The 26,257-nt window shown below is 45.9% G+C and overlaps 1 pseudogene; it reads right to left on the minus strand.

Moving 5' to 3' along the window:
• Positions 1–7,789: 7,789 nt before the first annotated feature.
• On the minus strand, positions 7,790–19,914 carry LOC118357806 (dmX-like protein 1; annotated as a pseudogene).
• Positions 19,915–26,257: the final 6,343 nt, after the last annotated feature.

Genomic DNA, 26,257 nt, shown 5'->3' on the forward strand with positions numbered 1-26,257 from the left:
TATAGTAGTAGCAAGCTATCAAAGTTGACTCGTTTTCATCTTTGCGCTCTCCTTCTCAAATGGAATAAAACATAGGATATAGGCTAGTCCAAGGCAAGAAGGCAAGATATTGTTTTTTTTGGAATAGGCATAATCCCCAAAAATGTGTGGAATAATTATTTGACTCCTCCTGAACTGCCACGGTAGGGCTACTCAGCACAACATTGGGTATGCGGCACATAAACAAGTTTTGATCAGCAGGCCAGGGCTCAGGGTTGCAATATCCACTGCAGTGTATAATGCAGCCTAGTTTAATTTACACCATTCCAGCAGCTATCTTAGAAATATAACTTTGCTCCGTGCTTCTCCGAGCATGCACTTCATAGCCTATAGGCTATGGATCATTTGATTGAGACCACACTAAATAGCCCATAGCCACACTTGATTTTCGCGCCCTGCTGATATATATATATATATGGTCTAGATAATATATATATATATATATATATGGTCTAGATAGTATATATATATTAAACCCTACCCTTGACTGAAAATTAAAAAGTATGACCCTTCCCCATTTTCCTCCAAGTAAACATTCTGTAAATTTTGATCCATCGCTGAACATATAATTATGTATTTTACAGTTATAACGAAGGTGAAATCTTATAGTTAGTTGTTTTATAATTGTACTATAGTATATTTAGAAAGCATATACGTTATTTCAAGCCATTTTCATAGGATGTATTTCCTATTAAAGAAAACTATTTACCATACAGTATTTGTACTGTGCCTTTGAGCCTTTTTTGAAGCATAAAGCATTAGGGTTTAGTATTTTTTATATTTTTTATTTAGTCCAGGGGAGGGTCATGCCACTTATAATCGATTGAATGTCCTATTGCTCAGTGTTTGATAATTAGCTGCTTATTATATCTCGATGTGTGTCCGATGTTGCCCCTCATCCCTAACTCTCTGCTGGGCACTAATATCAAGTGTGCCTAGTATGGTCTCAATCAAATGATCTATAGCCTCAGGGCCGGATTAATGCAGGTGTTTACCGGGGCTGAAGCCCCTGTGTCCAGGCTTGTGAGGGAACCAAGAGGCATAAAAGGATTAATAATAATCATTAAGGAAATATATAGTGTATATTATATATGCATTATATATTACATACAGTACCAGTCAAAAGTTTGGACACACTTACTCATTCAAGAGTTTTTCTATATTTTTACTATTTTCTACCTTGTAGAATAAAAATGAAGACATTACAACTATGAAATAACACATATGGAATCATGTATTAATCAAAAAGTGTTAAACAAATCAAAAATATATGTTATATCTGAGATTCTTCAAATAGTCACCCTTTGCCTCGATGACAGCTTTGCACACTCTTGGCATTCTCTCAACCAGCTTCATGAGGTAGTCACCTGGAATGCATTTCAATGAAAAGGTGTGCCTTGTTAAGTGAATTTGTGGAATTTCTTTCCTTCTTAAAGTGTTTGAGCCAATCAGCTGTGTTGTGAAATGGTAGGGGTGTTATACAGAAGATAGCCCTATTTGGTAAAAGACCAAGTCAAAATTATAGCAAAAACAGCTCAAATAAGCAAAGAGAAATGACAGTCCATCATTACTTTAAGACATAAAGGTCAGTTAATCTGGAAAATGTCAAGAACTTTGAAAGTTTCTTCAAGTGCAGTAGCAAAAACCATCAAGCGCTATGATGAAACTGACAGAAGACGCAGACTTACCTCTGCTGCAGTGGATAAGTTCATTAGTTAGCAGCCTCAGAAATAGCAGCCCAAATAAATGTTTCCAAATAAATGACAAATGCTGTGTCTTTGTGAGACGCAGAGTAAGTGAACGGATGATCTCACTGTGAAGCATGAGGTTTGATGGTGTGGGGGTGCTTTGCTGGTGACACTGTCTGTGATTTATTTAGAATTCCAGGCACACTTAACCAGCACGGCTACCACAGCATAATGCAGCGATACGCCATCCCATCTGGTTTGTGCTTAGTGGGACTATCATTTGTTTTTCAACAGGACAATGACCCAACACACCTCCAGGCTGTGGAAGGGCTATTTGACCAAGGAGTGTGATGAAGTGCTGCATCAGATGACCTGGCCTCCACAATCACCCGACCTCAACCCAATTGAGATGGTTTGGGATGAGTTGGATTGCAGAGTGAAGGAAAAGCAGCCAACAAGTGCTCAGCATATGTGGGAACTAATTTAAGACTTTTGGGAAAGCATTCCAGGTGAAGCTGGTTGAGAGAATGCCAAATGTGTGCAAAGCTGTCATCAAATCAAAGCGTGGCTATTTGAAGAATCTAAAATGTAAAATATATTTTGATTTTTTGACCACTTTTTTGATTACTACATGATTCCATATGTATTTCATAGTTTTGATGTCTTCACTATTATTCTACAATATAGTGAAAATAAAGAAAATCCCTTGAATGAGTAGGTTTTGACTGGTACTTTATTGAACTAGGCACGTCAGTTAAGAACAAATTATTATTTACAATGACAGCCTACCCTGGACAACGCTGGGCTGATCTGATTGTGCGACGCCCCATGTGACTCCCAATCATGTCAGGATGTGATACAGCCTGGATTCAAACCAGAGACTGTAGTGACACCTCTTGCACTAAGATGCAGTGCCTTAGACCACCACGCCACTTGGGAGCATATATATCTATTTTTTTTACTGCAACTGCCAACCACAGGAAGAAAAAAATAAAAATAAACCTCATTATAAATAAATGTGACTGGTCAATTGTGTGAATCGCCCAAGAGGCAAAAAATATATAAATAAAAATTACAGTGTTATAACTATTCATCCAGCCACGGGAGCCTGCTCTTAATGTTCAAAATACACCAGAGAGCACAATTTAGCTACAGAGGATCAATAGTTTATAAAAAATAACTGCGCATTAAGAATGATGACAAGCACATTTTCCAGATTCACTGACCTGGGGTGGCAGGTAGCCCAGTGGTTAGAGTGTTGGGCCAGTAACTGAAAGGTTGCTAGATGAGCAAATTCTTATTTACAATGACGGCCTAGGAACAGTGGGTTAACTGCCTTATTCAGGGGCAGAACAACAGATGAGGGGATGAGCTGACAAGGTAAAAATCTGTTGTTCTGCCCCTGAATAAGGCAGTTAACCCACTGTTCCTAGGCCGTCATTGTAAATAAGAATTTGCTTTTAACTGACTTTGTTAAATAAAATAATCTGCTAAAATTAAGGAAACACCAACATAAGTACCTGCGGCACTCCAGGAATAAGGTTGCCTATAGAGAATAGCTTTGAACATCTGTTGCAGGTTTTAGCACAGGTGGGCCCTTCCTTTATGTATTCATATAGCAAAATGGCACCAAGAATGAGTGACAAAATGTCCCTAAAAATGTTTTGTTTGTGATCGTTGTTGACTTTTGGCAGGCAGTGAAGCGGTCTGATTTCTTTGCAGTTGCTGTGTCATATTGTGTTTTCTTGTTATTGCTGCATGACTGCACCAGCCGTGGCACATTGATTCAACACTGTCGCACTGAATTAAACTGACATTTCATGGTGCCCTGTCTGTGCCCAGGATCGTTATGACATCATTGGCTGCTGGCATCTATGGCAATTTAGGGCAGGCGAACTACAGCGCGGCGAAGCTAGGACTGGCCAACACCCTGGCCATCGAGGGTCAAAAGCACAATATCCACTACAACACCATCTTGGAGTCCGTGAAAGCCGAATACATTTCCCCTGACAGTGCCTCAATGGTTACAACATCAAAAGAGTTAAATTTCCACAAATGTGTGTGTGTGTGTGTGTGTGTGTAGTGCGATGGGAGCGTTCCCAGGGCCACATCGTGAGGCACAAGAACCAGGGCATGTCTCCTGAGGGAGTGCGACACCAGTGGGACAACATCTGTGACTTCACCAATGCCACCAAACCTGCCAACATCAGTGGTAACAAACTCACACAGCCCATAACACCTACGCCATATTTTGCCTCTGCCAGATATGTTACTGATAATTGCCATTGAATTCAAACCAACATAAGTTTTTTCAAACAATAGTGCAAAATGTAGAAAATTAATAGGTAGATTTAAATCAAACATCAGAATAATATTCCGCCTGCAGTGAATGCCAGAACTCTTTTGATGTTGTAACCGTTGAGGCACTGTACTGAAACTGATTTCATGGGAGAAGGTTCAAGTTCTAAACAGTATGCTGCAGTGTAAACAAAGATAGAGGAGCATCAGGGCACAAACCAATGAGAGAAAAGAGACAACAAGCTAGCTTTCCAGTGAACAAACACATTGGCTTGTGCCGCTATGACACGGAATGTAAATTACACCACCACCAGTCCCCCCATCTTTGAACAGAGGGAAAAGTACAGTATAGTATCTAGCGGTGCAGTGCGCCTTGGGGGTCAGGCAGAGACGAGAACATGGCAAGTGTTCATCATTATTCCCTCTTCGCTCTCCCTCGGCTTGCCCTTGGATGTGCAGCAGCAGCATGGGGGTGGAAGTCTCCCAAAGAGTGCCTCATTACCATGACTTTGTAGTGCTCTTTATTTGTACCTTTTATAAGAGTACTTTGTTCTATAACAGCTTTATTGAGTGATTGTAATTAGTCTCCTCTCTTCCCTGTTGCCGGTTAAGAGTCACTGGCCACGTTGGTGGAGGTGCTGTCAGGAACCGTCCACAACCCCATCAGCTCTATTGTCGCTACTGCTGCATCCGGGATCAGTCCTGTGAGTGGAGAGGTCAACCGTACTGGGCTGGAATGAAGTGACATTGTGCCTGTTGGTGACAGATGGCCCCATAATGATGCTCTGTGGTCTCCTACTGTGGACCAATGTCTTCAAAGACACATGTTTGTCTGTTTGGAGTGTCTTTCTGAAGCCAAGAGGCCAAGTCAAACTCTCTCTGGCAGATGTCAGTCAGTGTGTCCCCAGCTGGCCTACAGGGTCTGGTTCTTTCGAAAGGCAATGATGAGTAACATCACGACTCATGTCACTTCATACTGTGCTTCCCCTCCAGATGGAGGCGGTGGGACAGAAGCTTCCAGAGTCATCCTTCAGCTACTCCTAAGCTCAGTGCATCCTGTACGACCTGGGAGTGGGCCTGTCCACCAAGGACGATGAACACCTCAAGTTCCTGTATGAGGGCCACGAGGGCTTCAGCTGTCTGCCTACCTTCGCTGGGCTCCGTGCCTGGACTCAACTTTGACCTCACCAAAAGCTCAAGGAAACACTCATCCCGACACAGAATTGGCAACCATCTATTGGTTTAACACACTGAATAGCATTAATGGTGTTGCTGTTTGCACACAGTTCATTCAGTGGGTATATCATGCATTTTGATAGCTTAAAATGTTCTATTGCTTGAAACGGAATGGGAAATACTAACTGAAACCGCTATGTAATAATCTATGAACTCACCTTTGTTCGTTCTGATATTGTCACTCTCTCGCAGTTGTTGCATGGAGAGCAGTAGCTGGAGCTTTTCCATTACCCACCTTGGGTATGTCCCAATACAGATTATAAGTATCTCTGAGCACAACTTAATTTTCTGCTCACAAAAGCCTGTGATTTGAAATAGTTTTGTCTGCATTTGCAGGAAATCTGACCTTTCAGGCTGCAGTCGCAAGATGTGTTAGACAAAGGATCTGGAGCAGTCATTCTCCTGGATGGTTCGTTGTGTTACTCTTCCTTTTCCCTGACAATTAGAGTGAAAAATTGTCTTGAGCTTCTGTTGAGGTACAGTGCCTTGCGAAAGTATTCGGCCCCCTTGAACTTTGAGACCTTTTGCCACATTTCAGGCTTCAAACATAAAGATATAAAACTGTATTTTTTTGTTTAGAATCAACAACAAGTGGGACACAATCATGAAGTGGAACGACATTTATTGGATATTTCAATTTTTTTTAACAAATCAAAAACTGAAAAATTGGGCGTGCAAAATTATTCAAAAAAGTTCAAGGGGGCCGAATACTTTCGCAAGGCACTGTAGGTTCTCATCTCTTCCATAGACTTACACAGTAATTATGACAACTTCCAGAGGACGTCCTCCAACTTATCAGAGCTCTTGCAGCATGAACTGACATGTTGTCCACCCAATCAAAGGATCAGAGAATTAAACTAGTACTGAAAGCATAAGCTACATCTAGCTGGCACTGGAGTGCATAAAATATGGTGAGTAGTTGACTCAAGAGAGAAAGTTTTGAACAAATACATTTATTATTAAAAATGGAGAAGCAAGAGAGCTAGAATCTTTTAAACTTTCACATACTTAGCTAGCAAATGCAGCTAGCTAGTTTAGCCTACTCAATCAACCAGCTCAAACAGACAGGGATGCTATGTTAGCTAGCTGGCTATACAACACTGGAACTCTTCCAGGTCAAGGTAAGCTTTTGGTTTTATTAATTCATTTCCACCGGGGCACCCTGTTGTAACTCCTAGACTGCTTGCTTCTGACTTTACACTGTTCTGCATAAAAAGGATTATAGGGGGTTTACTAACACGTTAGTCAACATAGCTACTAGAACTACGACAGTAATATGGTGACAAAGATGTAGGTTGTGTGTAGCGGTTAGCGGTTATGATATGGTTTGGCTTGCAAGGTTTTTTCGCCTGGTCACAGGAAGCAGATATGCTGTGCACTGAAGTCCACAAGCGGAGGGAAAAAGTGAGAGGAAAGTGTGTATATGCGAGAAAGAATACAACGATCCAAGGTATCAGGTATCATGAGGCTGCTATTAAAGTGACCTGTGTTTGCGTATGATCAAGGGTGCATTGATTCCACTGATTCTGATGAAAAACTTTCTTAAACGGAAGCAAACTGAACGAAGATAAACATACCGGAATCTGTCCAATAGAAACTCTTGTTTGCAACTGTTGGACTAATGATTACACCCTAGATCAGCTAGATGCAGCTAAGAGTGTTCAAGGCATTATTGAACGTGTCAATGTCTGTCACATTGATTACTAAAATTTCTATCGATCTGTACACCTATGTTATAAACGTTCATTCATAGGCTAGGTTGTTGCAACCTCATGATGGGTACAGGGAAAATTTGAGTATCATTGTAGTAGCCTAAACCTATCAATGTAACATTGAGCTGGGTGAATGGAATATGAATGACAGTCATCCAATATGCTGTCATAGAAACAAGGCCATGCAAATGTATGGCTCAGTTGACAGATCTATTTCAGTAGTAGGCTACTCTTATTAGACTTTTAAACCTAGGTCCTAAAGTAGACCCATGTTGGCATATCAAATCATTAAAAAAAGCAAGTATTTTAATTTGGGGTGGTTAAAATCCCACTTCAGGACGGGGAGGAAAAAAGTTATATTTTTTTATGATAATTATTACATACACTGACAGGTCGATTCTCAAGATCAGATGCAAATCAAATCAAATGTATTTATATAGCCCTTCGTACACCCTTCGTACATCAGCAAAGTGCTGTTCAGAAACCCAGCCTAAAATCCCAAACAGCAAGCAATGCAGGTGTAGAAGCACGGTGGCTAGGAAAAACTCCCTAGAAAGGCCAAAACCTAGGGAGAAACCTAGAGAGGAACCAGGCTATGTGGTGTGGCCAGTCCTCTTTTGGATGTGCCGTGTGGAGATTATAACAGAACATGGCCAAGATGTTCAAATGTTCATAAATGACCAGCATGGTGCACTGTGTAGCTCAAATGTCTGAAATGTTGCCTAATGTGCATTTCCCAGCATTCTCATGGTTATGTGCCGTTCTAGTACAGACATCAAGTGCACAGAGCAAAGAGGTGGGTGTTAGAATCTAGACTCACCTGTAGTTGTGGCCATCACAGAGACACTGGTATATGCAGGTAGACAGTGAGGCTGCAAGTGTGTGCATCACATAGATCTGAAAGAGCAGGAGGAATTCATACATATACATTCATACAGATACATTAAGATCAGTGGAACACTCCCTCCAATCAGCCAACTCACCCAATCACTGATCTTTACATCACAAAATCTAAACTCAAACGCTCAGACAATTTCCCCCTGTTTTCATATTTAAAGCACGTTACTACCAAAAGGGACAAGACACAATTACTACTCCAATTTATTAACATGATCTTTGTGTGTAGTTCAATAAAGTGCATGCTAGCCTTGGCGGGTGTATAGGCATGTGTCTGACCTCGTTGTTGATGACATCTGGGTGTGGTGGGGAGTCCAGTGCATTGATGGTGTGCAGGATATCGTGGGTGAGGTTGGTCAGATGGACGATGGGGTTGGTCACCACCGTTTTAGCGCTGGCAGTGCACGCCAGCAGGAGTGGGATGGAGCCGTGGTGGAGGTCGGAGGTTATGGCTTCTGGACATGGTCATCCTGTGGACATAGAGTAGCGTGGCGTGACTGAATGAAGACCATCATGCCACGTCCTGACCGTAGATCCTTTTTTATGTCTCTATTTTAGTTTGGTCAGGGCGTGAGTTGGGGTGGGCATTCTATGTTTTGGTTCTGTGTGTTATATTTCTAGGTGTTTGGCCTGGTATGGTTCCCATCTGAGAACCATACTTTGGCAGCCTGTTTTCCCACTATGGGTTGTGGGTAGTTGTTTTCTGTTTTTTGTGTCTTCACCTTACAGAAGAACTGTTTTGTTTTGTTCACGCTCTCTCTTTGTTGTTTTTTGGTTATTGCAGTGTTCAGTTTATTTATTAAAATTAACATTGACACTTACCACGCTGCGTTTTGGTCTGATCCTTCCTGTTCCTAACGATCAATACACATCAGCGCACACACACACACTAACAAAGAATATACATAAACTGAATGAACATCATAAACAACTCTCAAGCTTGGAAATAAAAATTGCTAATAAATTCCATGCTGGCTACCACACTGCGGTTCACGCATCAGATCAGAGACTTGCTGCTTTGATGTCAAAGAAAAAGCAAGTCCTCTCAAACAGTCGAGTCAGAGGAGTTCCTGTCATGGTATGATGTTACGAAAGCTTCCGAGGAGAGCAGTGTGTGTGTTCCTGGTGTCTGTGACACAAATCATATTTTTCCAAATCTCCCTAAAAGTAGGACGAGGCCTCTCAGAAGAGAAGAGAGCTGAGAATCAGAATCAGCACCGCCTGTCACACAGCCACACACTGGAGATGTCATTGATGGCACCGATCAGCTACATGAAACCACAGCCACCCTGGAAACCACGGTTTGCTGCTTTAAGGCAAACACCAACCTCAGACTAAACAACACACTTTAGTTTTGTTATGGTTCTTTGCTTTAGTGTTTGTGTAGTTACTCTTCCTCCCTATCCCTCCTCTGACACTTGCTGTCAAGTACTGAGATGCAAGAGCCTCTTTCTTAGTTGTGTTCGTAGTTTTTTGTTTGAAGGGTTTGCAGATATGCAGATACTAGTATGCAGATATGGCATCAATTTGTTCCAATTTATGATACGATTGACAACATGTAGCCTATGTGTAAGAATTACAACATACATTGTGTGTGCTGTACCTGTTGGGACTCCTGCAGTAGCAGGATGAGCTCCATGTGCGCAGAGGCCAAGCCTCCCGTGGGAGCCGTGCAGGCTGCAGTAGCTGAGGAACATGGGCAGGAGAGGCTGGTTGCTCTGGAGCCAGTATCTGCGAGTGTGTTGGACCTCTCCAGGCTGGGCCTGGGCCTCCTCTCTCCCTGGTCCTGCCATGCCCTGGGCCAGCTCCAGCAGGCAGGGCTTGTAGCTGCAACACCTCTGCAGGGCAACCACCTCCCTCTTCAGCCACTGGCACAGCTGGTAGCGCAGCTTCCCCCTGTCCAGGTCGTAACCCGTGGACCGCGTCCGTTGGTCTGTGGTCAGGATCTTCAGATGGGCGCCGAACTTGGCCAGGATGTCCCCTGAGGGCATGAGTATGTCGTCCTCTTCTAGTGGTGTCTCCGTCAATGGAGAGACTGCGTCCTGGAAGATGCTGCAGTTGTTATTAGTGCTGGTGTTTTTCATGGCCAAACCCTTTGGTTCATAATCATTGTTCTTCTCCTCCTTGTCGCTGTCCCATGGATCCTTTGAGGACTTTGGGCATTTTGGAGAAGACCTCCAGAGCCAGCATATAGGGCAGCCGGCCTGCATGTGTGCGTAGGCTGCCGTAAAGAACAGCCTCCTCTCCAACAGGCTGATGGAGTGGGCAATGCGGCCCACCGCCATCAGACCAACCTTGGCGAGGCGGCGCAGCAGTAGCGGATGTGTACGGAGGTAGGTGTAGAAGTTGAAAACCTCAGGGTTACAGGGGGACATGGACAAGGTACCTGCAAACCACAGCTCTATCCTTAATTAACCTCAAAATAACTGACAAAATGATTGAACCTCATATCTGAAAAGTGGTGTGGTGTGGTGTGGCCAGCCTAGGAGGAGCCTGGGTTTAGGGCAGCAGGCTTATCAAGCAGAGTGAGAAGTGGCCGGCTGTAGTTCTCCACCATGCTGCGCATGACAGGAAAGTGTCCTGGTGGGCAGGCAGCTGGCGGGCTTGGCCTAGCATGTGCTTCTGCGGGATGTGCTTGTAGGTGGAGGACGTCTCAAACTCAGACTCGTATAGCAGGGAGATCACCTTGGCCAGATGCAGTTCCTGCATCTTTTCCAGGCCAACCTGAACAAGGCAAGCCAACCCCCACCCAGCATTTGTGTTGAAAGTAATTGCAGTAACAGAACAGAAAAATACCTCCAGGAATATCAGGAATATCCAACAAGGTCAGCTCTCCCCTTGGCCTGGCCAGACATAATTTGCATAAAATGCTCAAAAACATATTTTGAATGACTATTTAAGAAGAAAAAGAGAAAATTATGAAAAAGCACACTACAGATATATCTATCTGCTTACAGCGATATGAGGACATTATTACCTCAACAGCATCCTTGAGGGAGCCTGCCAGTAGAAGGAAGGATGCAGAGTGCTGGAAGCGTTGCTTCCCCAGCAGAGCGAAGGCATTCTTTAAAGCAGAGAGGAGGCGTTCTTTAAAGCAGCCTTCCTCCACCGGTCCTCACTGAAGTTGTTGCTGAAGAAAGCTGTCATTTTGACATTCTTCTTAGACCTTGATGGAACAACACAAGTTGTCAATAGACTGACTTTCTATAATGTGAAAGAATTGTTCCAATCTTGTCAGGAGTTTTGGGGAATGATATTCAAGATCTTCTCAAAGACACTACCTGAACAGTCCCCAGACCACCGCTTTCTTTTACATAGCGAGATAGAATATTGCGGCGTCCAGAGGATCGCTCTGCCTTTGAAAATATGCTTTTGCTACCTGATGAATAACAGAGGTATAAAAACAAGTATATAGGTCATTCCACACACACGCTCATTTACAATATTGAATTCAGTAGTGCAGCAAAACCGGACTTTGCCTTATTCTTTGAGATATAAAAGTAGGACAACCAATCAATAATTACATATATAAAGATTTACAATGCCTTCAGAAAGTATTGAAACCCCTTGACTTATTCCACATGTTGTTGTGTTACAGCCTGAATTCAAAATGGATTACATTTTTACACACACACACACACACACACACACACACACACACACACACACACACACACACACACACACACACACACACACACACACACACACACACACACACACACACACACACACACACACACACACACACACACACACACACACACACACACACAACTCCATAATGACTAATTGAAAACATGCTCTCAGACATTTCTGCAAATGTATTGAAAATTAAGTATATAAATCTCTCATTTACATACGTATTCACACCCCTGAGTCAATACATGTTAGAATCACCCTTGGCAGCGATTACAGCGGTGAGTCTTTCTGGGTAAGTCAGAGGTTTGTACACCTGGATTGTACAATATTTGCACATTATTGTTTTCAAAATTCTTCTAGCGCTGTCAAGTTGGTTGTTGATCATTGCAAGGCAGCCATTTAAGTCTTGCCATAGATATTCAAACCGATTTAATTCAAATGCCGTCTTAGTAAACAACTCCAGTTTATATATTTGGTCTTGTGTTTTAGGTTATTTACCTGCTGAAAAGTGAATATCTCCCAGGGTTTGTTGGAAAGCAGACTGAACCAGGTTTTTCTCCAGGATTTTTCCTGCGCTTAGCTCTATTACCTTTATTTTTATCCTAAAAAAACTCCATAGTCATTGCCGCTGACAAGCATACCAATAACATGATGCAGCCACCACCAAGCTTGAAAATACCAAAAGTGGCCCCAAACATAATGCTTTTTATTCAGGACATAAAGTGAATTTCTTTGCAGTTTTACTTTAGTGCCTTATTGCAAACAGGATGGATGTTTTTGGAATATTTTTATTTCTGTAAAGGCTTCCTTCTTTCCACTCTCATTTACGTTAGTATTGTGGAGTAACTACAATGTTGTTGATCAATCCTCAGTTCTCTCCAATCACAGCCATTAAACGCTAACTGTTTTAAGTTGAGTCACCATTGGCCTCATGGTGAAACCTCTGAACGGTTTCCTTCCTCTCCGGCAGCTGATTTAGGAAGAACACATGTATCTTTGTCATGACTGGGTGTTTTGATACACCATCCAACGAGGAATTACTAACTTCATGCTCAAAGGGATATTTGTTTGTTTTTTTATTTTTTACCCATCTACCAATAGGTTCCCTTCATTTCGAGGCATTGGAAAAGCTCCCTGGTCTTTGTGGTTGGAAAAGCTCCCTGGTCTTTGTGGGTGCTCACCTGAGGGATCTTACAGATAATTGTATGTGTGGGGTACAGAGATGAGGTAGTCATTCAAAAATCACATTAAACACTATTACACACAGTGTGAGTGCATGCAACTTATTTGACTTAAGCAAATTCTAACTTCAACTTATTTAGGCTTGTCATAACAAAGGGTTGAATACTTACTTTGACATTATGGGGTATAAAATTTGATTTGATTTGATTTGTATTATGTGTAGGCCAGTGACACATACATTCAATTTAATCCATTTAAATTCAGGCTGGAACAAAATGTGGAAATTGTCAAGTGGTGTGAATACTTTCTGAAAGCACTTGTGCTCACCTTTTCAATATACCACCGAAGTTTATTGGTGCTCCTGAGCCACCAGCCCATGGCGTGTAGTTCAGGCCTCCTCAGCCTCCTCGGCCTCCTCAGCCTCAGAGTTGAAAGCCCAGGCGTATTGACAGGTGGACAAGCCTGAAGAACCAAATACAGATTATCAGACAATCCATCATCACACAAGTCTACACAGCACCAGGCCTCAGGAGCTACGGTTGTTTGATTTATCCTGCTACTGGGCACTATTACTCCTGTTACTTGCTTACTTACTTACTTACTTACTTACTTACTTACTTACTTACTTACAACAACAAAAAAGGCACAGCACACCAACATCAAAACCTCATCCCAACTGTAAAGTATGGTGGAGGGAGCATCACGGTTTGGGGCTGTTTTGCTGTTTCAGGGCCTGGACTGCTTGCTATCATCAACGGAAAAATGAATTCCCAAGTTTACCAAGACATTTTGCAGGATAATGTTAGGCTATCTGTCTGCCAATTGAAGCTCAACAGAAGTTGATGTGATGCAACAGGACAACGACCCAAAACACAGAAGTAAATCAACAACAGAATGACTTCAACAGAAGAAAATAGGCCTTCTGGAGTGGCCCAGTCAGAGTCATGACCTCAACCCAATTGTGATGCTGTGGCAGTTCACACCAGACATCCCAAGAATGTTGCTGAACTGAAACAGTTTTGTGAAGAGGAATGGTCCAAAATTCCTCCGGACCATTTGGCAGGTCTGATCCGCAACTACAGAAAACATTTGGTTGAGATTATTGCTGCCAAAAGAGGGTCAACCAGTTATTAGATCCAAAGGTTCACATACTTTTCCCACCCTGTACTGTCAATGTTTACACTGTTTGTTAAATAAAGACATCAAAACGTATAATTGTGTGTCATTAGTTTTAGCAGACTGTGTTTGTCTGTTGTTGTGACCTGGATGAAGATCAGATCAAATTATGACCAATTTATGCAGAAATCCAGGTATTTCCAAAGGGTTTTTGTATTTATATACCTACCTCAACTTCTCCAGTTCCCCTGCAATTTGAATAAGGTACTGGCACTGACCTGTACATACAGTACTTGCATTCTCATGTTTCTTTACCTCTCATTGTTGTTCTTGTGTGGTTTTTATTCTTACTTTAATTTTTTGTACTCAATTTTCTATTATTATAATTATTATCACTGTATTGTTGGAAAGAGCTCTCAAGGTAAGAATTTCACTGTACTGTTGTACACCCGTCGTATCCTGTGCACGTGACGAATACACTTTGATACTTGATCATAAAATACTAATATTATGGTCATTTATCCAAAGTGATTTTAGCTAATACAAATAAAAATAAGCATCCCTATACAGATCCCATTATGTGCACATGGGCCGTACCTTTGAAGCAATCTCCATTTTGAAGTAGACAATTTTCTTCCTCACGACTGGCTGATTCCTCCTGATGACCCTGTTGGACATGTCTCCAATGAAGTTGGAAGTCCCACCCAGTTGACTACATTAAAATGGTTGAAGCCCTCAATGGCACTGCCCATGCTAGAGGCTCTATAATTCTCTATGGGTTGCAGTAGCTTTATATTCACACAGCCTCTAAGGCAGCATTTCCCAAACTCGGTCCCGGGGACCTCAAGGGGTGCATATTAAGGTTATTACCCTAGCACTACACAGATGATTCAGATAATCAAAGCGTGATGTGTTTATTATTTGAATAAGCTGTGTAGTGCTAGGCAATGTTGTAAAGTACTTCAGTAGTTTTTTTGGAGTATCTATATTTTTGACAACTTATAAATAATGTACTTTTTACTCCATACATTTTCCCTGACACCCAAAAGTACTCGTTACATTTTGAATGCTTAGCAGGACAGAAATGGTCCAATTCATCCATTTATCAACAGAACATCCATACTGCCTCGGATCTGCCAGACTCACTAAACACATGTTGCATTTGTAAATTATGTTGGAGTGTGCTCCTGGCTGTAAATTTGAAAAATAAAAATGATGCTGTCTGGTTTGCTTAATATAAGTAATTTGAAATGATTTACTTTAACTTTCGATACTTAAGTATATTTAAAACCAAGTAGTCAAGTAGTATTTTATTGGGTGACTCCAGTCATTTTCTATTAAAGGTATCTTTGCTTTTACTCAAGCATGACAATTGGATACTTTTTCCACCACTGGCGCAAGGGCAAAAAACAAAACATGCACCCCTTGGATTCCCCAGGGAAGAGTTTGGGAAACGATGTTCTAAGGAGCTTTACATAAGGTTTACATACCAAACTTCATGGCCCCATGTCCATCGGGTCAGTTCTTAAAAGCCCTTGTGTGATATGGTGCCATCTAGTGGTGTAGCGTGGCAGACTTTGAATGCCGCATCTAACCATTCTCAAATCAATTAGAGTCCAAATCATTGAGTCTATATACCAAATCTGGAGTCTATCTGACCCATGGTTCAGGAAAATATTTTTTAAAGTCTTTTTAGTATTTTTGACTATGTCAAGGGAAAACCCCACAATAAATTGGCTAAATCAGCATAGGTGGCCCATGAAGGAATCAAACCCACTGTGCTGTATGCTATACTGTTGAGTTCAGCCTTGCCTACCTTGTCGGAGAAGCTGGGCGCAATGGGCAGGGTGGTCAGCAGGAACTTCAGACCGCACACATCCAAAGTTTCTCCACCTAGTCAATGATACACCCTTTTGAGATATGGTTTATATTAGTCCATAAAACAACATTTATTTGGAGAAGGACTGTGGAGGGCAGTTTGTGCACTCGCCCTGATGCTGGTGATGGTGTTGGCAAGGCCTTTGATGGACATCTGCTCCATGAGGGTCATACCCGACAGGCTGGAGTGGAGCAGGTGGCTGGATAGGACCTCGGCATGCTCGGGCACAAAGAAGGTGGGACTGTACTGGGACTGGTCTATGACCTTAGCACCGCCATCCTACTGGTCACTGTCCATGGGCTCCAGGTCCTCCACACACACCCCACTGCTCTGGAAAAGTTCATTGTAGGCGTCCGTCTGACTGGACCTGTGGCCACTCAAGCTGGACACCTTGTCTTTAGGCTTGGGAGAGCAGTCCTCATCAGCCACCAGCAGCGTGTACAAGGGCAGTGGAGTGATGGACTCAATCTCTGAGTAACTCTCACCCTTGCTGAAGGGCTTGGGGTCCCTGGTGGTGCTGCCGTTGGTGCTGATGGTGTGGAAGCGGGGACACTCCTCCTGGTTGGTGTCATCGTCTTTGAGGGCCACGATCTCTCCAGCGATGCACTTGACCAGGTGGGAGAGGATGGCCTTGGCCCGCAGGACCTTCCCCAGGTCCATGAGCTCCAGCAGCTGTACCGGGTGGTATTGGGGCAGCGTTGGGAACAGGTGGGGCAGCGTTGGGAACAGGTGGTGCGCTGCCTCAAACAGCAGCTGTCCTCTTACCACTCAGTTTCTGGGTCAGGCTGGTCATGGAAGCATGATAATTTCTGTCGTGATGGTCTTGGGAGCCGTGGACATGGCCAGGGCAGGAGGCTGCCACTGGGTGTACACATGCATCTTGCAGTCCATGCCCACCACCAGGATGCCGTCCTTCACCCAGGACAGGGAAACGGGGATGGGCAGGGAGCCCTCCACGGAGGAGACAAGGTCCGCGGAGCGCAGTAGGACCAGGTGGGAGGAGCTCTGCTCCCTGTGGCCCTCAGAGAGTCCCAGCTCGGGAGGTTAACCAGAGAGCAGGCCGTACATGTAGATTTTGGAACCAATCCCCGCAGTGAGAATGTGGGAGCCGTCTTCCCTGGAGACCCAGTCCAGGTGGACCAGACTCTTACCAAAGCTCCCCTGGCAGTCATCGCTGGGCAGGTAGATGTCCAGATTATTATTCTGCATATTCAGCTTCTTCGTACCACTCTCCATGTTGTTGTCTAGCACCCAGTGGGAGCTGCCTGTGGACTGGACACTGGACACTGGAATATCCCTATGTGGACCAGTGGTTCTTATGGCTTAAGTTACATTTACATTACATTACATTTAAGTCATTTAGCAGACGCTCTTATCCAGAGCGACTTACAAATTGGTGCATACACCTTATGACAACCAGTGGAACAGCCACTTGCATCTAAATCTTGTTGGGGGGGAGAAGGATTACCTACCCTTACTTACCCTATCCTAGGTATTCCTTGAAGAGGTGGGGTTTCAGGTGTCTCCGGAAGGTGGTGATTGACTCCGCTGTCCTGGCGTCGTGAGGGAGTTTGTTCCACCATTGGGGGCCAGAGCAGCGAACAGTTTTGACTGGGCTGAGCGGGAACTGTACTTCCTCAGTGGTAGGGAGGCGAGCAGGCCAGAGGTGGATGAACGCAGTGCCCTTGTTTGGGTGTAGGGCCTGATCAGAGCCTGGAGGTACTGAGGTGCCGTTCCCCTCACAGCTCCGTAGGCGAGCACCATGGTCTTGTAGCGGATGCGAGCTTCAACTGGAAGCCAGTGGAGAGAGCGGAGGAGCGGGGTGACGTGAGAGAACTTGGGAAGGTTGAACACCAGACGGGCTGCGGCGTTCTGGATGAGTTGTAGGGGTTTAATGGCACAGGCAGGGAGCCCAGCCAACAGCGAGTTGCAGTAATCAAGACGGGAGATGACAAGTGCCTGGATTAGGACCTGCGCCGCTTCCTGTGTGAGGCAGGGTCGTACTCTGCGGATGTTGTAGAGCATGAACCTACAGGAACGGGACACCGCCTTGATGTTAGTTGAGAACGTCAGGGTGTTGTCCAGGATCACGCCAAGGTTCTTAGCGCTCTGGGAGGAGGACACAATGGAGTTGTCAACCGTGATGGCGAGATCATGGAACGGGCAGTCCTTCCCCGGGAGGAAGAGGAGCTCCGTCTTGCTGAGGTTCAGCTTGAGGTGGTGATCCGTCATCCACACTGATATGTCTGCCAGACATGCAGAGATGCGATTCGCCACCTGGTCATCAGAAGGGGGAAAGGAGAAGATTAATTGTGTGTCGTCTGCATAGCAATGATAGGAGAGACCATGTGAGGTTATGACAGAGCCAAGTGACTTGGTGTATAGCGAGAATAAGAGAGGGCCTAGAACAGAGCCCTGGGGGACACCAGTGGTGAGAGCGCGTGGTGAGGAGACAGATTCTCGCCACGCCACCTGGTAGGAGCGACCTGTCAGGTAGGACGCAATCAAGCGTGGGCCGCGCCGGAGATGCCCAACTCGGAGAGGGTGGAGAGGAGGATCTGATGGTTCACAGTATCGAAGGCAGCCGATAGGTCTAGAAGGATGAGAGCAGAGGAGAGAGAGTTAGCTTTAGCAGTGCGGAGCGCCTCCGTGATACAGAGAAGAGCAGTCTCAGTTGAATGACTAGTCTTGAAACCTGACTGATTTGGATCAAGAAGGTCATTCTGAGAGAGATAGCGGTAGAGCTGGCCAAGGACGGCACGCTCAAGAGTTTTGGAGAGAAAAGAGAGAAGGGATACTGGTCTGTAGTTGTTGACATCGGAGGGATCGAGTGTAGGTTTTTTCAGAAGGGGTGCAACTCTCGCTCTCTTGAAGACGGGAGGGACGTAGCCAGCGGTCAGGGATGAGTTGATGAGCGAGGTGAGGTAAGGGAGAAGGTCTCCGGAAATGGTCTGGAGAAGAGAGGAGGGGATAGGGTCAAGCGGGCAGGTTGTTGGGCGGCCGGCCGTCACAAGACGCGAGATTTCATCTGGAGAGAGAGGGGAGAAAGAGGTCAGAGCATAGGGTAGGGCAGTGTGAGCAGAACCAGCGGTGTCGTTTGACTTAGCAAACGAGGATCGGATGTCATCGACCTTCTTTTCAAAATGGTTGACGAAGTCATCTGCAGAGAGGGAGGAGGGAGGGGGGAGGATTCAGGAGGGAGGAGAAGGTGGCAAAGAGCTTCCTAGGGTTAGAGGCAGATGCTTGGAACTTAGAATGGTAGAAAGTGGCTTTAGCAGCAGAGACAGAGGAGGAAAATGTAGAGAGGAGGGAGTGAAAGGATGCCAGGTCCGCAGGGAGGCGAGTTTTCCTCCATTTCCGCTCGGCTGCCCGGAGCCCTGTTCTTAAGTGGTTAGGGTTTGGTGAGGGCTAGGGTTGTGTCGGTAGGCCACTGCATTGCGGCTGGTGTGACAACAGCTGAGCTCTACTGGTGTGCCCAGCACTGTAACGGCGCGGCTATTGCCTAGCCCCTCTTCCACCAGCAGAGGCCACTCATCCCAGATGTACGTCAGCTCCTGGGCGTCTGGCTCCACTGCAGCCGCCCTGCATCTCCAGAACCTCACCTTCACGTCTGAAAAAAACGTGGCCAGAAGATACGGAGCGCCACCGGCCGGCTGCAGGGAGGATGCGCTCAGATGACATGAAACAAGAACAATAAGTAGGTAGTTAGTTTAGCCACACTTCATGGGTAAGCTCATACAAACACTCAATACAATTGACTTGGGCTATATGAACCCGGAAATCTACAGTTAAAACACCAGCCTAGCAATTAAGACCACCCCCCACACTAATCCAATTTCAGTGTAACTGGTTCCATTCAATAGAATTAGCCAATGCCTTGGAAGTTGATTACATTACCATGGAGGAACAAACTGGACTGTCCCGATATACAGGAGTGAAGGGCAGTGTGACTATGGTCCAGTGCTCTCTCTTACCTGCTGAAGGCGTGACATTGATCACGTTCACACCGTCTGGAAGAGCCAGCTCCTAGCTGTACAGCCTGTGAGTGGTCAGGGTGAGGCGGCAGGCACTCTGCAGGTTGGATGTGCAGGGTTTGTTCTGCTGGGCCTCAGGGGAAGTGAACATGTCAAAGTTAAAGGAGCAATTGTAACGGTTTTCTTCTGGTGAAAGAGAAGCGGCCCAAAAACGCAGTGTGGTTAGGGTTAAACATCTTTAATCAGGACGAATACCGGGAAAAAACACTACAAATATACAAAACAATAAATGTGAAAACCGACCCCCCCAAGGTGCGCAAAACCTGAACCTATTGTCTTAGTCCACTTCATTGTCCGCCTCTGTGGCCTCCTAACCACGGCGACCCTTCTAAATGACCCCACTGGACTGAGGGGCAGCTCGGGACAGAGGGGCTGCTCGGGAAAGAGGGGCAGCTCGGGACAAAGGGGCAGCTCGGGACAGAGGGGCAGCTCGGGACAGAGGGGCAGCTCGGGACAGAGGGGTAGCTCAGGACTGAGGGGTAGCTCAGGACTGAGAGGTAGCTCAGGACTGAGAGATAGCTTAGGCTGGTTGATGGCTCTGGCAGCTTCTGGCTGACTGATGGCTCTGGCAGATCCTGGCTGACTGGCGGCTCTGGCAGATCCTGGCTGACTGGCGGCTCTGGCAGATCCTGGCTGACTGGCGGCTCTGGCAGATCCTGGCTGACTGGCGGCTCTGGCAGATCCTGGCTGACTGGCGGCTCTGGCAGATCCTGGCTGACTGGCGGCTCTGGCAGATCCTGGCTGACTGGCAGATCCTCGCTGACTGGCGGCTCTGGAAGATCCTGGCTGACTGGCGGCTCTGGAAGATCCTGGCTGACTGGCGGCTCTGGCAGATCCTGGCTGACTGGCAGATCCTTGCTGACTGGCAGATCCTCGCTGACTGGCAGATCCTCGCTGACTGGCGGCTCTGGAAGATCCTGGCTGACTGGCGGCTCTGGAAGATCCTGGCGGCTCTGGCGGGTCCATGCTGACTGGCGGCTCTGGCGGCTCCATGCTGACTGGCGGCTCTGGCGGCTCTGGACAGACGGGAGACTCTGGCGGCTCTGGACAGACGGGAGACTCTGGCGGCTCTGGACAGACGGGAGACTCTGGCGGCTCTGGACAGACGGGAGACTCTGGCGGCTCTGGACAGACGGGAGACTCTGGCGGCTCTGGACAGACGGGAGACTCTGGCGGCTCTGGACAGACGGGAGACTCTGGCGGCTCTGGACAGACGGGCAGCTCAGGCAGCGCTGGGCAGACGGGCAGCTCAGGCGGCGCTGGGCAGACGGGCAGCTCAGGCGGCGCTGGGCAGACGGACAGCTCAGGCGGCGCTGGGCAGACGGACAGCTCAGGTGGCGCTGGGCAGACGGGCAGCTCAGGTGGCGCTGGGCAGACGGGCAGCTCAGGCGGCGCTGGGTAGACGGGCAGCTCCGGCAACGCTGGAGAGGAAGGCTCTGGCAGCGCTGGACTGAGGAGCTCTGGCGCCTCTGGACTGAGGGGCTCTGGCGCCTCTGGACTGAGGGGCTCTGGCGCCTCTGGACTGAGGGGCTCTGGCGCCTCTGGACTGAGGGGCTCTGGCGCCTCTGGACTGAGGGGCTCTGGCGCCTCTGGACTGAGGGGCGGGAGTTCTGGCAGCGCCGGACAGGCGGGAGACTGTGCTGGAGAGGAGGAAGGCTCTAGCAGCGCTGGACAGGCGGGACGCACTATAAGCCTGATGCGTGGTGCCAGTACTGGTGGTACTGGGCCGAGGACACGCACCTCAGAGTGAGTGCGGGGAGGAGAAACAGGGAGTACTGGGTTCTGGACACGCACAGGAAGCCTGGTGCGGGGGGCTGCCACCAGAGGGCTGGTGCGTGTAGGTGGCACTGGATAGACTGGACCATGCAGGTGCACTGGCGCTCTTGAGCACAAGCCTGCCCAACCTTACCTGGCTCGATGCCCACTCTAGCCCGGCCGATAAGAGGAGCTGGTATGTACCACACCGGGCTATGCACCCGCACTGGAGACACCGTGCGCTCCACAGCATAACACAGTGCCTGCCCAGTCTCTCTCGCTCTCCGGTAAGCACAGGAAGTTGGCGCAGGTCTCCTACCTGGCTTCGCCATACTCCCTGTGTGCCTCCTCCCAAGACATTTTTGGGGCTGACTCTCGGGCTTCCTACCGCGTCGCCGTGCTCGCTTCGCCAACCTCATTCTCTTGTAACCTTCCTCGCACTGCTCCATCGAATCCCAGGCAGGCTCCGGAACTCTCCCTGGGTCGACCGCCCACCTGTCTATCTCTTCCCAAGTTGCGTAGTCCAGATTCTGCTCACATGTCCCGAAATCCTGACATCGCTGCCTCTCCTGCTCCTTGTAATGCCATCTCTCTGCTTTTGCTGCCTCCAGCTCTGCTATGGGGCGGCGATATTCCCCTGGCTCTGCCCAGGGTCCTTTTCCGTCCAACTCGTCCTCCCAAGTCCATGAGTCTTGTGATGCAGGCTGCTTCTCACCACGCCGCTTGATCCTGTTGTGGTGGGTGGTTCTGTAACAGTTTTCTTCTGGTGAAAGAGAAGCGGACCAAAACGCAGCGTGGTTAGGGTTAAACATTTTTAATCAAGACGAATACCGGGAAAAACACTACAAATATACAAAACAATAAATGTGAAAACCGAAACAGTCTTGTGTGGTGAAACAAACACAGACACGGAAACAACTACCCACAAAACCCAACACAAAACAGGCTACCTAAATATGGTTCCCAATCAGAGACAATGACTAACACCTGCTTCTGATTGAGAACCATATCAGGCCAAACATAGAAATAGACAAACTAGACACACGACATAGAATGCCCACTCAAATCACACCCTGACCAAACAAAACATAGAAACATACAAAGCAATCTATGGTCAGGGTGTGACAGCAATTCAGAGTTGATGAGGTTACATTCGCCCTCTCAGGCGGACCACTGGTCTCGTCTGTAAGGACACACAAAAACAGATGGGAGCCAAAAATTGGGTGCCAAGATAAAGCTAGCTGACTTGCACACAACGCTTTAAGATATAAATTAATCCTTGAGTGTAGTTGTTGGTACACACCCATAATGATTGGGAGAGCTGCCAGTTCCAGATGCCACATATGCAGGAGGGACCTGCCAGTCTGGGTAAACTCTACCACTACCAGGAAGAAGCGGGCAGAGAAGCCTGGCTGGCTGGAGGCTGCAGGAGAAAAACAAACACACAATGACATGTTTATTACACTGAATGAGATGGGACACAAGAGCAAAGTGAAGGTTATAGTAGTGTGTGTTTCCTCATCCTACCAGTGTCTGTGGCGGGAGCTTCCTGAGTGGCATCTGTCCGATCACTGCCCAGAATGAGATCCTCCTCAAATACATGTTGCAGCCGAGTCTCCTTCCCTTGCTGCAAAGCACAGAATAGGATAGACTATTTTCCCCAAGGGAAAATTGGTGGTAGTTCCGCCTAATTTAAGGTGTACTGGCTAGGCTACAGTGTAATACACATATGGCATGGCTGACCTTTTTATTGAGATAAGTGGAGGCTGCTGAGAGGAGGACGGCTCATAATACTGTCTTGAATGGAGTGTAATGGTTGGAATGGAGTGAATGGAATGGTATCAAACTCATGAAAACCATGTGTTTGATATCATTCCATTTACTCTATTCTGGACATTATTATGAGCAGCCTCCACTGATTGAGCCATTAAACAATATGTTAACATAGAATTCAGTATTGAATATCCGAGTGCGCTTGCTATGCCAAGCATACCCCAACCATGGAGCTGAAAAAGGTCAGTGAAAATCTGCATGTGCTCACATATGAACTTGTTTCCATCTTCCATAGATGTATACTTAAGAAGTCATCTGAATCAGAGTTAGTGTGGCAGCTGGGGTCAAAGAGGAGCAATTACGATAGAGGAAACCAAGTCTAGATTTAACTCTAGCCTGCAGCTTTGATATGTGCTGAGAGATGGACAGTGTACCGTCTACCCATACTCCCAAGTACTTGTAATAGGTGGCTACCTCAAGCTCTAAACCCTCAGGAGGTAGTAATCACACTGGTGGGGAGAGAGGCATTCTTCTTACCAAACCACATTACTTTTATTTTGGTGGTGTTCAGAACAAGGTAAGGGCAGAGAAAGCTTGTTGGACACTAAGAAAGCTTTGTTGTAGAGTGTTTAACACAAAATCCGGGGAGGGGCCAGCAGAGTATAAGACTAGCATCTGCATATAAATGAATGACAGAGCTTCCTAAAGCCTGAGCTATGTTGATGATGTAAATTGAAGAGCGTGGGACCTAGGATCGAGCCTTGGGGTATTCCCTTGGTACACCAACCGATCGTACACCTACCCACCCGTCCAGCATCACTACTCTGGACGGTTCTGACTTAGAATATGTGGACAACTACAAATACCTTGGTGTCTGGTTAGACTGTAAACTCTACTTCCAGACTCACATTAAGCATCTCCAACCCAAAATCAAATCTAGAATTGGCTTCCTATTCCGTAACAAAGCATCCTTCACTCATGGTGCCAAACATACCCTAGTAAAACTGACTATCCTACCGATCCTTGACTTCGACGATGTCAGTTACAAAATAGCCTCCAACACTCTACTCAGCAAATTCGATGCAGTCTATCACAGTGCCATCCGTTTTGTCACCAAAGCCCCAATATACTACCCACCACTGCGACCTGTATGCTCTCGTTGGCTGGCCCTCTCTTCATATCCATCGCCAAACCCACTGGCTCCAGGTCATCTATAAGTCGTTGCTAGGTAAATCCCGCCTTATCTCAGCTCACTGGTCACCATAGCAGCACCCACCCGCAGCACGTGTTCCAGCAGGTATATCTCACTGGTCACCCCCAAAGCCAATTCCTCCTTCGGCCACCTTTCCTTCCAGTTCTCTGCTGCCAATGACTGGAACGAACTGCAAAAATCACTGAAGCTGGAGACTCATATCTCCCTCACTAGCTTTAAGCACCAGCTGTCAGAACAGCTCACAGATCACTGCACCTGTACATAACCAATCTGTAAATAGCCCATCCAACTACCTCATCACCAAATTGTTATTTATTTTATTTATTTTGCACCCCAGTACCACTACGTGCACACTCATCTTCTGCACATCTATCACCCCAGTGTTTAATTTGCCATACTGTAATAATTTCGCCACTATGGCCTACTTATTGCCTCATCCCCTTATTTGCACACACTGTATATAGACTTTCTCTATTGTATTATTGACTGTATGTTTGTTTATTCCATGTGTAACTTTGTGTTCTTGCTTGTGTCGCACTGCTTTGCTTTATCTTGAACAGGTCGCAGTTGTAAATGATAACTTGTTCTCAACTAGCCTACCTGGTTAAATAAAGGTTAAATTACAAAAATAAAAAAATGAAACAGATTCTACAATAACCAATATCGTTCCCAAAAACACAACCCTATGGAACAATCCTTGGATAGCTTTTCAGAATGCACCAATACATTGTATTTCCATGACAGAATTCGAATGCAATTTTGGACTGACCAATGTCGTTTTTTTTTAAATACTTAAGTTTCATATCACAATTTTATTTTGAAATCATTTGGACATCTGTCACGCCCTCACCTTAGAGATCCTTTTTATGTCTCTATTTTGGTTTGGTCAGGGCGTGAGTTGGGGTGGGCATTCTATGTTTTGTTTTCTATTTCTGTGCGTTTAGCTGGGTGTGGTTCTCAATCAGAGGCAGCTGTCTATCGTTGTCTCTGATTGAGAACCATACTTAGGTAGCCTTTTCCCACCTGTGTTTTGTGAGTAGTTTTTGTGTCTGCACCAGACAGAAGTGTTTATGTTTCGGTCGTTGACAACCTCTTAGAAAGAATTATGAACTATTGGAACCAAGACTTAAAAATAACTGATTGGCACAAGATGGGGGGAATGTTGAAACATAACTATTGAAATAATGTACGTTTAATCCAGTTTAAACTATGTATAGAATGAAATATGCAAGAGACAAAATTCACAAAATTTTACAGCATAACGACAGTCTTGTCTTCAGTGTAAACTAACAGTAACTATCTATGCCTTCTGGGAATGCTATAAAGTCAACGTTATCGGCGGAGTTAGGAAGTTGGCTGTCAGAAGTGTTTCAATGTAAATGCTCTTTTTAATCGTTTGTCTGCAGATTTCAAGGCATGTCATATGAGTGTGCAGAGAGACCCGATGGGTTGGATGATACTCATCAACTACCTAACTGGAAATCAACCAATCCTCCATCGTTAAGACAATGGAGAAATGTGGTGATTCATTATCTAAATATTGAAAGTGTGGGCAACGAAGAGGAACAAAATGGTGCAATTTGAGGACGTGGTTGGAGAGTAGTGTAGGCACTGGAGATGGGGGGTGAGAACAGGTGGGGCTGTGCAGGTGTGATGTCGTTGACGTTTCTGTGCATCTGCACACTGAGTATATGAAATATTAACACCTCTTTCCATGACAGACTGACCAGGTGAAAGCTATGATTGCTTATTGATGTCACTTGTTAAATCCACTTCAATCAGTGTAGATGAAG

The sequence above is a fragment of the Oncorhynchus keta genome, chromosome 25, assembly GCF_023373465.1.
Source record: "Oncorhynchus keta strain PuntledgeMale-10-30-2019 chromosome 25, Oket_V2, whole genome shotgun sequence".
Taxonomy (NCBI): Eukaryota; Metazoa; Chordata; class Actinopteri; order Salmoniformes; family Salmonidae; genus Oncorhynchus; species Oncorhynchus keta.